This window comes from Scyliorhinus torazame, chromosome 5, assembly GCF_047496885.1.
Source record: "Scyliorhinus torazame isolate Kashiwa2021f chromosome 5, sScyTor2.1, whole genome shotgun sequence".
In the NCBI taxonomy this organism is placed as follows: domain Eukaryota; kingdom Metazoa; phylum Chordata; class Chondrichthyes; order Carcharhiniformes; family Scyliorhinidae; genus Scyliorhinus; species Scyliorhinus torazame.
Genome location: NC_092711.1, coordinates 123346032 through 123359170, shown reverse-complemented (window position 1 = coordinate 123359170; position 13139 = coordinate 123346032). Strand labels below are relative to the sequence as shown.

Genomic DNA, 13139 nt, shown 5'->3' with positions numbered 1-13139 from the left:
CGAAAATTCAGTGCTTGTGACTTAATGTGGAATTTATTTTAGTGGCTCATGAGAGACTAAACCTCATAATCCTCGAACATACGAGATGGGGGAACAAAAGTACTTTGTGCAAACATTCCTCACACAACATGAGAAGCACTTGATGTTTCTACCCGGTATGGCCCCGGGGACCTTTCGCATGTTACGGGAATGTGCTAACCACTACACTACAGAAACCGCTGGCGGTGCAGTAATCAGTGGACTTATGCAATGTTCAACCTCACTGTGTTGCTGCAGCTTCTCATGGTTCGTCTGAGAGGCCATGTCACTTATGACAAGAAGACAGCCGTTTCTTTAAAACCGATGTCTCAACTTAGAAAACAATCAGGAATCGAAATTTACAGACCTGAAGATAAGTTATGTTTTGCTTGAAGTGGAAGTTAAATTGAGAATGCAGGGCTTTCGAAAATAACCACAACCATACGGGTGCATGCATTTTGCTATTCCTCGGTGATGAAGACCAGTTATGAGATTGCGGCTGTAGTCAGCAACAGACTAACCTGGTAGTACGAGATGTTTCTGCCCGGTTTCGAACCGGGGACCTTTCGCGTGTGAGGCGAATGTGATAACCACTACACTACAGAAACAGCTGGCAAGCCACGGACGTGTACAATGTGCAACCTCACTGTGCTGCTGCAGATTCGCATGGTGAGGCTGAGAGGCTAGGCCACTTATTACAAGACGACTGCCTTTTCTCATTTAATCTCTCCTGACTTGCACCCTGTCAGAGCGCTTTCCTGTTGTTCTGTTTGCTCCCACCGGGATTTGACTTGGTTAAAACGTCCGACATTTCTAACCCGTCCCGGTTTTCATGAAAGGTGATGGTGAAAGACGAGCTTTGTTGTCCTGTCGACAAATCCCGCCTGACTCGCTGAGTTGTTCCAGTATCTTCCGCAGATGTTGGATCAACTTTCGATGGCTATAACAGCGTGCTTCTGTGCCAGTTCCGCGGCTCGTTGGTCTAGGAGTATGATTCTCGCTTTGGGTGTCTCGATTGCGAAACTTGCGGGAGGTCCCGGGTTCAAATCCCGGACGAGCCCTTTGATAACGTTTTCTGTTGGTCAGGCGATATGTTTTCTTCATTTCTATGCGGCTCATTCGGCGGGATTCATTCACATTGGGTTTGCTTTGAGAAGCTGAGCTCACACAGCAGGGAACCAATAGGTTCGCGAGACAATCGCGACATTGTCTAAAAGCTTGTCTATGTGTGGACATTCACTTACCTCTATTGACTTATTCCAGTAGATTCAGGCAGCTCTCTGTATGTTTCATTTTATTCAGTTCAACAACATCAGACTGTGTAATCTCTCTTCTCCCTCCACCATCTGTTTATTTCCATCAAGTTATTTGCATTCCTTCCATTGGTATGTTTTACCCTCAGCATTGCCCCCCTCCCCCCAGCCCATACCATCCTACTTGAGCAATCTGATCCCTGTGGCCAATTGTTCGCTGACACACTGCTTACTTTGTTCTGCTATTAACACATTCTGATCTCTTGAGGCGCCACTATCAGCACCTTTGTTAGCCTTGATTAGCCTCATTTACATTCCCTTTTTCTTTCTGTCCGAGACATTTTCGTCATTTTCCACCTATTGCTGACCACTCTATCGAGGCCCAATCGGGCACGCCAACCCCGCCCCATCCACATTAGTCTGAATCTGACCCCATTTCCAGTTCTCCAGCTTTGACAAAGAGTCACCCAGGCCCGGAACGACCGCTGCCATCTCGCTCCACAGAGGCTGTCAGTCCTGCTGAGATTGTCCAGTATGTTCTGTTTTTGTTTCAGAATGAAGCATCCGCAGTAAGTTGCATTTGTCGTTCATTTAGACATGTTTGAGATGGTGAATAAGTATGTTTATCTGCATTTGTAAATGCATGAAATTCTGTTGTGGATGAACTAGCTCCGAATATCCAAAATAAGAAGGTCCTTTTCTTCTCATTGCCTGTCGAAAATTCAGTGCTTGTGACTTAATGTGGAATTTATTTTAGTGGCTCATGAGAGACTAAACCTCATAATCCTCGAACATACGAGATGGGGGAACAAAAGTACTTTGTGCAAACATTCCTCACACAACATGAGAAGCACTTGATGTTTCTACCCGGTATGGCCTCGGGGACCTTTCGCATGTTAGGGGAATGTGCTAACCACTACACTACAGAAACCGCTGGCGGTGCAGTAATCAATGGACTTGTGCAGTGTTCAACCTCACTGTGTTGCTGCAGATTCTCATGGTTCGTCTGAGAGGCCATGTCACTTATTACAAGAAGACAGCCGTTTCTTTAAAACCGATGTCTCAACTTATAAAACAATCAGGAATCGAACTTTACAGACCTGAAGATAGGTTATGCTTGAAGTGGAAGTTAAATTGAGAAGGCAGGGCTTTCGAAAATAACCACAACCATACGGGTGCATGCATTTTGCTATTCCTCGTTGATGAAGACCAGTTACGAGATTGCGGCAATAGTCAGCAACAGACTAAACTGGAAGTACGAGAAGTTTCTGCTCGGTTTCGAACTTTGCGCGTGTTAGGCGAATGTGATAACCACTACACTACAGAAACAGCTGGCAATCAACGGACGTGTACAATGTGCAACCTCTCTGTGTTGCTGCAGATTCGCATGGTGAGGCTGAGAGGCCAGGCCACTTATTACAAGACGACTGCTGTTTCTTTCAAAAACAGATGTTTCAACATATAAAACCACAAGATGTAGAAATTAGATCGAACTTAACATGATCTGCGTTAACTTCACAGGGACGTGACCCATCTAATCCACAGAGCCAAAGTGGAGAATTGAACTGACTGGAGAGCTGCATCTTAACGCTGACCTCCCGGACCTCGGCCTCCTGAAATGTTCCAAAGAAGCTCAACAAACACTCGAGGAACAGCAGCGCATCTTTCCACTGGGCTCAATACAGCTTGCACACTCATAGTGTGTGCAACAGTCTGACACTGTAAATGCTGCCCCACTCTGTGTGTACTTCCATCGCAGATTTGGGTTTGAATCTTGTTTCCACTTCTTCTTTGTATCCGGGCGGTAGTTGTTGAGAGCTGGCACAGACACAGCGGCTGGAATGGCCTCATACTGTGGTGTAATTATTCTCTCATTCGATGCTCACCTCACTCTGTGGCCAGGGAACCCTAGGCCTTTTCTCATTTAATCTCTCCTGACTTGCACCCTGTCAGAGCGCTTTCCTGTTGTTCTGTTTGCTCCCACGAGGATTTGACTTGGTTAAAACGTCCGACATTTCTAACCCGCCCCGGTTTAAATGAAAGGTGATGGTGAAAGACGAGCTTTGTTGTCCTGTCGACAAATCCCGCCTGACTCGCTGAGTTGTTCCAGTATTTTCCGCAGATGTTAGATCGACTTTCGATGGCAATAACAGCGTGCTTCTGTTACGTTCCCGGGGCTCGTTGGTCTAGGGATATGACATTCACTTACCTCTATTGACTAATTCCTGTTGATTCAGGCAGCTCTCTGTATGTTTCATTTTATTCAGTTCAACAACATCAGACTGTGTAATCTCTCTTCTACCTCCACCATCTGTTTATTTCCATCAAGTTATTTTCATTCCTTTCATTGGTATGTTTTACCCTCAGCATTGCCCCCCAGCCCATACCATCCTACTTGAGCAACCCTGTCGCCAATTGTTCGCTGACACACTGCTTACTTTGTTCTGCTATTAACACATTCTGATCTCTTGAGGCGCCACTATCAGCACCTTTGTTAGCCTTGATTAGCCTCATTTACATTCCCTTTTTCTTTCTGTCCGAGACATTTTCGTCATTTTCCACCTATTGCTGACCACTCTATCGAGGCCCAATAGGGCACGCCAACCCCGCCCCATCCACATTAGTCTGAATCTGACCCCATTTCCAGTTCTCCAGCTTTGACAAAGAGTCACCCAGGCCCGGAACGACCGCTGCCATCTCGCTCCACAGAGGCTGTCAGTCCTGCTGAGATTGTCCAGTATGTTCTGTTTTTGTTTCAGAATGAAGCATCCGCAGTAAGTTGCATTTGTCGTTTATTTAGACATGTTTGAGATGGTGAATAAGTATGTTAATCTGCATTTGTAAATGCATGAAATTCTGTTGTGGATGAACTAGCTCCGAATGTCCAAAATAAGAAGGTCCTTTTCTTCTCATTGCCTGTCGATAATTCAGTGCTTGTGACTTAATGTGGAATTTATTTTAGTGGCTCATAAGAGACTAAACCTCATAATCCTCGAACATACGAGATGGGGGAACAAAAGTACTTTGTGCAAACATTCCTCACACAACTGAGAAGCACTTGATGTTTCTACCCGGTATGGCCTCGGGGACCTTTCCCATGTTAGGGGAATGTGCTAACCACTACACTACAGAAACCGCTGGCGGTGCAGTAATCAATGGACTTGTGCAATGTTCAACCTCACTGTGTTGCTGCAGATTCTCATGGTTCGTCTGAGAGGCCATGTCACTTATGACAAGAAGACAGCCGTTTCTTTAAAACCGATGTCTCAACTTATAAAACAATCAGGAATCGAACTTTACAGACCTGAAGATAAGTTATGCTTGAAGTGGAAGTTAAATTGAGAAGGCAGGGCTTTCGAAAATAACCACAACCATACGGGTGCATGCATTTTGCTATTCCTCGTTGATGAAGACCAGTTACGAGATTGCGGCAATAGTCAGCAACAGACTAAACTGGAAGTAAGAGAACTTTCTGCTCGGTTTCGAACTTTTCGCGTGTTAGGCGAATGTGATAACCACTACACTATAGAAACAGATGGAAATCAACGGACGTGTACAATGTGCAACCTCACTGTGTTGCTGCAGATTCGCATGGTGAGGCTGAGAGGCCAGGCCACTTATTACAAGACGACTGCTGTTTCTTTCAAAGCAGATGTTTCAACATATAAAACCACAAGATGTAGAAATTAGATCGAACTTAACATGATCTGCGTTAACTTCACAGGGACGTGACCCATCTAATCCACAGAGCCAAAGTGGAGAATTGAACTGACTGGAGAGCTGCATCTTAACGCTGACCTCCCGGACCTCGGCCTCCTGAAATGTTCCAAAGAAGCTCAACAAACACTCGAGGAACAGCAGCGCATCTTTCCACTGGGCTCAATACAGCTTGCACACTCATAGTGTGTGCAACAGTCTCACACTGTAAATGCAGCCCCCATTCTGTGTGTACTTCCATCGCAGATTTGGGTTTGAATCTTGTTTCCACTTCTTCTTTGTATCCGGGCGGTAGTTGTTGAGAGCTGGCACAGACACAGCGGCTAGAATGGCCTCATACTGTGGTGTAATTATTCTCTCATTCGATGCTCACCTCACTCTGTGGCCAGGGAACCCTAGGCCTTTTCTCATTTAATCTCTCCTGACTTGCACCCTGTCAGAGCGCTTTCCTGTTGTTCTGTTTGCTCCCACCAGGATTTGGCTTGGTTAAAACGTCCGACATTTCTAACCTTCCCCGGTTTTAATGAAAGGTGATGGTGAAAGACGAGCTTTGTTGTCCTGTCGACAAATCCCGCCTGACTCGCTGAGTTGTTCCAGTATTTTCCGCAGATGTTAGATCGACTTTCGATGGCAATAACAGCGTGCTTCTGTTACGTTCCCGGGGCTCGTTGGTCTAGGGGTATGACATTCACTTACCTCTATTGACTAATTCCAGTTGATTCAGGCAGCTCTCTGTATGTTTCATTTTATTCAGTTCAACAACATCAGACTGTGTAATCTCTCTTCTACCTCCACCATCTGTTTATTTCCATCAAGTTATTTTCATTCCTTCCATTGGTATGTTTTACCCTCAGCATTGCCCCCCTCCCCCCAGCCCATACCATCCTACTTGAGCAACCCTGTCGCCAATTGTTCGCTGACACACTGCTTACTTTGTTCTGCTATTAACACATTCTGATCTCTTGAGGCGCCACTATCAGCACCTTTGTTAGCCTTGATTAGCCTCATTTACATTCCCTTTTTCTTTCTGTCCGAGACATTTTCGTCATTTTCCACCTATTGCTGACCACTCTATCGAGGCCCAATAGGGCACGCCAACCCCGCCCCATCCACATTAGTCTGAATCTGACCCCATTTCCAGTTCTCCAGCTTTGACAAAGAGTCACCCAGGCCCGGAACGACCGCTGCCATCTCGCTCCACAGAGGCTGTCAGTCCTGCTGAGATTGTCCAGTATGTTCTGTTTTTGTTTCAGAATGAAGCATCCGCAGTAAGTTGCATTTGTCGTTTATTTAGACATGTTTGAGATGGTGAATAAGTATGTTTATCTGCATTTGTAAATGCATGAAATTCTGTTGTGGATGAACTAGCTCCGAATATCCAAAATAGTAAGGTCCTTTTCTTCTCATTGCCTGTCGAAAATTCAGTGCTTGTGGCTTAATGTGGAATTTATTTTAGTGGCTCATGAGAGACTAAACCTCATAATCCTCGAACATACGAGATGGGGGAACAAAAGTACTTTGTGCAAACATTCCTCACACAACATGAGAAGCACTTGATGTTTCTACCCGGTATGGCCCCGGGGACCTTTCGCATGTTAGGGGAATGTGCTAACCACTACACTACAGAAACCGCTGGCGGTGCAGTAATCAATGGACTTATGCAATGTTCAACCTCACTGTGTTGCTGCAGCTTCTCATGGTTCGTCTGAGAGGCCATGTCACTTATGACAAGAAGACAGCCGTTTCTTTAAAACCGATGTCTCAACTTAGAAAACAATCAGGAATCGAAATTTACAGACCTGAAGATAAGTTATGTTTTGCTTGAAGTGGAAGTTAAATTGAGAAGGCAGGGCTTTCGAAAATAACCACAACCATACGGGTGCATGCATTTTGCTATTTTTCGGTGATGAAGACCAGTTATGAGATTGCGGCAAAAGTCAGCAACAGAACAACCTGGTAGCCCGTGATGTTTCTGCCCGGTTTCGAACCGGGGACCTTTCGCGTGTGAGGCGAATGTGATAACCACTACACTACAGAAACAGCTGGCAATCCACGGACGTGTACAATGTGCAACCTCACTGTGCTGCTGCAGATTCGCATGGTGAGGCTGAGAGGCTAGGCCACTTATTACAAGACGACTGCCTTTTCTCATTTAATCACTCCTGAGTTGCACCCTGTCAGAGCGCTTTCCTGTTGTTCTGTTTGCTCCCACCGGGATTTGACTTGGTTAAAACGTCCGACATTTCTAACCCGTCCCGGTTTTAATGAAAGGTGATGGTGAAAGACGAGCTTTGTTGTCCTGTCGACAAATCCCGCCTGACTCGCTGAGTTGTTCCAGTATCTTCCGCAGATGTTGGATCATCTTTCGATGGCTATAACAGCGTGCTTCTGTGCCAGTTCCGCGGCTCGTTGGTCTAGGAGTATGATTCTCGCTTTGGGTGTCTCGATTGCGAAACTTGCGGGAGGTCCCGGGTTCAAATCCCGGACGAGCCCTTTGATAACGTTTTCTGTTGGTCAGGCGATATGTTTTCTTCATTTCTATGCGGCTCATTCGGCGAGATTCATTCACATTGGGTTTGCTTTGAGAAGCTGAGCTCACACAGCAGGGAACCAATAGGTTCGCGAGACAATCGCGACATTGTCTAAAAGCTTGTCTATGTGTGGACATTCACTTACCTCTATTGACTTATTCCAGTAGATTCAGGCAGCTCTCTGTATGTTTCATTTTATTCAGTTCAACAACATCAGACTGTGTAATCTCTCTTCTCCCTCCACCATCTGTTTATTTCCATCAAGTTATTTTCATTCCTTCCATTGGTATGTTTTACCCTCAGCATTGCCCCCCTCCCCCCAGCCCATACCATCCTACTTGAGCAATCTGATCCCTGTGGCCAATTGTTCGCTGACACACTGCTTACTTTGTTCTGCTATTAACACATTCTGATCTCTTGAGGCGCCACTATCAGCACCTTTGTTAGCCTTGATTAGCCTCATTTACATTCCCTTTTTCTTTCTGTCCGAGACATTTTCGTCATTTTCCACCTATTGCTGACCACTCTATCGAGGCCCAATAGGGCACGCCAACCCCGCCCCATCCACATTAGTCTGAATCTGACCCCATTTCCAGTTCTCCAGCTTTGACAAAGAGTCACCCAGGCCCGGAACGACCGCTGCCATCTCGCTCCACAGAGGCTGTCAGTCCTGCTGAGATTGTCCAGTATGTTCTGTTTTTGTTTCAGAATGACGCATCCGCAGTAAGTTGCATTTGTCGTTTATTTAGACATGTTTGAGATGGTGAATAAGTATGTTTATCTGCATTTGTAAATGCATGAAATTCTGTTGTGGATGAACTAGCTCCGAATATCCAAAATAGGAAGGTCCTTTGCTTCTCATTGCCTGTCGAAAATTCAGTGCTTGTGACTTAATGTGGAATTTATTTTAGTGGCTCATGAGAGACTAAACCTCATAATCCTCGAACATACGAGATGGGGGAACAAAAGTACTTTGTGCAAACATTCCTCACACAACATGAGAAGCACTTGATGTTTCTACCCGGTATGGCCCCGGGGACCTTTCGCATGTTAGGGGAATGTGCTAACCACTACACTACAGAAACCGCTGGCGGTGCAGTAATCAATGGACTTATGCAATGTTCAACCTCACTGTGTTGCTGCAGCTTCTCATGGTTCGTCTGAGAGGCCATGTCACTTATGACAAGAAGACAGCCGTTTCTTTAAAACCGATGTCTCAACTTATAAAACAATCAGGAATCGAAATTTACAGACCTGAAGATAAGTTATGTTTTGCTTGAAGTGGAAGTTAAATTGAGAAGGCAGGGCTTTCGAAAATAACCACAACCATACAGGTGCATGCATTTTGCTATTCCTCGGTGATGAAGACCAGTTATGAGATTGCGGCAATAGTCAGCAACAGACTAACCTGGTAGTACGAGATGTTTCTGCCCGGTTTCGAACCGGGGACTTTTCGCGTGTGAGGCGAATGTGATAACCACTACACTACAGAAACAGCTGGCAATCCACGGACGTGTACAATGTGCAACCTCACTGTGCTGCTGCAGATTCGCATGGTGAGGCTGAGAGGCTAGGCCACTTATTACAAGACGACTGCCTTTTCTCATTTAATCTCTCCTGACTTGCACCCTGTCAGAGCGCTTTCCTGTTGTTCTGTTTGCTCCCACCGGGATTTGACTTGGTTAAAACGTCCGACATTTCTAACCCGTCCCGGTTTTAATGAAAGGTGATGGTGAAAGACGAGCTTTGTTGTCCTGTCGACAAATCCCGCCTGACTCGCTGAGTTGTTCCAGTATCTTCCGCAGATGTTGGATCAACTTTCGATGGCTATAACAGCGTGCTTCTGTGCCAGTTTCGCGGCTCGTTGGTCTAGGAGTATGATTCTCGCTTTGGGTGTCTCAATTGCGAAACTTGCGGGAGGTCCCGGGATCAAATCCCGGACGAGCCCTTTGATAACGTTTTCTGTTGGTCAGGCGATATGTTTTCTTCATTTCTATGCGGCTCATTCGGCGGGATTCATTCACATTGGGTTTGCTTTGAGAAGCTGAGCTCACACAGCAGGGAACCAATAGGTTCGCGTGACAATCGCGACATTGTCTAAAAGCTTGTCTATGTGTGGACATTCACTTACCTCTATTGACTTATTCCAGTAGATTCAGGCAGCTCTCTGTATGTTTCATTTTATTCAGTTCAACAACATCAGACTGTGTAATCTCTCTTCTCCCTCCATCATCTGTTTATTTCCATCAAGTTATTTTCATTCCTTCCATTGGTATGTTTTACCCTCAGCATTGCCCCCCTCCCCCCAGCCCATACCATCCTACTTGAGCAATCTGATCCCTGTGGCCAATTGTTCGCTGACACACTGCTTACTTTGTTCTGCTATTAACACATTCTGATCTCTTGAGGCGCCACTATCAGCACCTTTGTTAGCCTTGATTAGCCTCATTTACATTCCCTTTTTCTTTCTGTCCGAGACATTTTCGTCATTTTCCACCTATTGCTGACCACTCTATCGAGGCCCAATCGGGCACGCCAACCCCGCCCCATCCACATTAGTCTGAATCTGACCCCATTTCCAGTTCTCCAGCTTTGACAAAGAGTCACCCAGGCCCGGAACGACCGCTGCCATCTCGCTCCACAGAGGCTGTCAGTCCTGCTGAGATTGTCCAGTATGTTCTGTTTTTGTTTCAGAATGAAGCATCCGCAGTAAGTTGCATTTGTCGTTCATTTAGACATGTTTGAGATGGTGAATAAGTATGTTTATCTGCATTTGTAAATGCATGAAATTCTGTTGTGGATGAACTAGCTCCGAATATCCAAAATAAGAAGGTCCTTTTCTTCTCATTGCCTGTCGAAAATTCAGTGCTTGTGACTTAATGTGGAATTTATTTTAGTGGCTCATGAGAGACTAAACCTCATAATCCTCGAACATACGAGATGGGGGAACAAAAGTACTTTGTGCAAACATTCCTCACACAACATGAGAAGCACTTGATGTTTCTACCCGGTATGGCCTCGGGGACCTTTCGCATGTTAGGGGAATGTGCTCAGCACTACACTACAGAAACCGCTGGCGGTGCAGTAATCAATGGACTTGTGCAGTGTTCAACCTCACTGTGTTGCTGCAGATTCTCATGGTTCGTCTGAGAGGCCATGTCACTTATTACAAGAAGACAGCCGTTTCTTTAAAACCGATGTCTCAACTTATAAAACAATCAGGAATCGAACTTTACAGACCTGAAGATAAGTTATGCTTGAAGTGGAAGTTAAATTGAGAAGGCAGGGCTTTCGAAAATAACCACAACCATACGGGTGCATGCATTTTGCTATTCCTCGTTGATGAAGACCAGTTACGAGATTGCGGCAATAGTCAGCAACAGACTAAACTGGAAGTACGAGAAGTTTCTGCTCGGTTTCGAACTTTTCGCGTGTTAGGCGAATGTGATAACCACTACACTATAGAAACAGCTGGAAATCAACGGACGTGTACAATGTGCAACCTCACTGTGTTGCTGCAGATTCGCATGGTGAGGCTGAGAGGCCAGGCCACTTATTACAAGACGACTGCTGTTTCTTTCAAAAGCAGATGTTTCAACATATAAAACCACAAGATGTAGAAATTAGATCGAACTTAACATGATCTGCGTTAACTTCACAGGGACGTGACCCATCTAATCCACAGAGCCAAAGTGGAGAATTGAACTGACTGGAGAGCTGCATCTTAACGCTGACCTCCCGGACATCGGCCTCCTGAAATGTTCCAAAGAAGCTCAACAAACACTCGAGGAACAGCAGCGCATCTTTCCACTGGGCTCAATACAGCTTGCACACTCATAGTGTGTGCAACAGTCTCACACTGTAAATGCTGCCCCCATTCTGTGTGTACTTCCATCGCAGATTTGGTTTGAATCTTGTTTCCACTTCTTCTTTGTATCCGGGCGGTAGTTGTTGAGAGCTGGCACAGACACAGCGGCTAGAATGGCCTCATACTGTGGTGTAATTATTCTCTCATTCGATGCTCACCTCACTCTGTGGCCAGGGAACCCTAGGCCTTTTCTCATTTAATCTCTCCTGACTTGCACCCTGTCAGACCGCTTTCCTGTTGTTCTGTTTGCTCCCACCAGGATTTGGCTTGGTTAAAACGTCCGACATTTCTAACCTTCCCCGGTTTTAATGAAAGGTGATGGTGAAAGACGAGCTTTGTTGTCCTGTCGACAAATCCCGCCTGACTCGCTGAGTTGTTCCAGTATTTTCCGCAGATGTTAGATCGACTTTCGATGGCAATAACAGCGTGCTTCTGTTACGTTCCCGGGGCTCGTTGGTCTAGGGGTATGACATTCACTTACCTCTATTGACTAATTCCAGTTGATTCAGGCAGCTCTCTGTATGTTTCATTTTATTCAGTTCAACAACATCAGACTGTGTAATCTCTCTTCTACCTCCACCATCTGTTTATTTCCATCAAGTTATTTTCATTCCTTCCATTGGTATGTTTTACCCTCAGCATTGCCCCCCTCCCCCCAGCCCATACCATCCTACTTGAGCAACCCTGTCGCCAATTGTTCGCTGACACACTGCTTACTTTGTTCTGCTATTAACACATTCTGATCTCTTGAGGCGCCACTATCAGCACCTTTGTTAGCCTTGATTAGCCTCATTTACATTCCCTTTTTCTTTCTGTCCGAGACATTTTCGTCATTTTCCACCTATTGCTGACCACTCTATCGAGGCCCAATAGGGCACGCCAACCCCGCCCCATCCACATTAGTCTGAATCTGACCCCATTTCCAGTTCTCCAGCTTTGACAAAGAGTCACCCAGGCCCGGAACGACCGCTGCCATCTCGCTCCACAGAGGCTGTCAGTCCTGCTGAGATTGTCCAGTATGTTCTGTTTTTGTTTCAGAATGAAGCATCCGTAGTAAGTTGCATTTGTCGTTTATTTAGACATGTTTGAGATGGTGAATAAGTATGTTTATCTGCATTTGTAAATGCATGAAATTCTGTTGTGGATGAACTAGCTCCGAATATCCAAAATAGGAAGGTCCTTTCCTTCTCTTTGCCTGTCGATAATTCAGTGCTTGTGACTTAATGTGGAATTTATTTTAGTGGCTCATGAGAGACTAAACCTCATAATCCTCGAACATACGAGATGGGGGAACAAAAGTACTTTGTGCAAACATTCCTCACACAACATGAGAAGCACTTGATGTTTCTACCCGGTATGGCCCCGGGGACCTTTCGCATGTTAGGGGAATGTGCTAACCACTACACTACAGAAACCGCTGGCGGTGCAGTAATCAATGGACTTATGCAATGTTCAACCTCACTGTGTTGCTGCAGCTTCTCATGGTTCGTCTGAGAGGCCATGTCACTTATGACAAGAAGACAGCCGTTTCTTTAAAACCGATGTCTCAACTTAGAAAACAATCAGGAATCGAAATTTACAGACCTGAAGATAAGTTATGTTTTGCTTGAAGTGGAAGTTAAATTGAGAAGGCAGGGCTTTCGAAAATAACCACAACCTTACGGGTGCATGCATTTTGCTATTTTTCAGTGATGAAGACCAGTTATGATATTGCGGCAAAAGTCAGCAACAGAACAACCTGGTAGCCCGAGA

At 45.4% G+C, this 13139-nt stretch overlaps 3 non-coding genes across 3 annotated transcripts; all 3 read right to left on the bottom strand.

The window, feature by feature from the left end:
• Positions 1-553: 553 nt before the first annotated feature.
• On the bottom strand, positions 554-626 carry trnav-cac (transfer RNA valine (anticodon CAC)). The gene has a single exon. It is a non-coding gene; the product is annotated as a tRNA-Val (tRNA).
• Positions 627-6955: 6329 nt separating this feature from the next.
• Positions 6956-7028, bottom strand: trnav-cac (transfer RNA valine (anticodon CAC)). Its single transcript has one exon. It is a non-coding gene; the product is annotated as a tRNA-Val (tRNA).
• A 1913-nt stretch (positions 7029-8941) lies between these two features.
• Positions 8942-9014, bottom strand: trnav-cac (transfer RNA valine (anticodon CAC)). Its single transcript has one exon. It is a non-coding gene; the product is annotated as a tRNA-Val (tRNA).
• Between the last annotated feature and the right edge of the window lie 4125 nt (positions 9015-13139).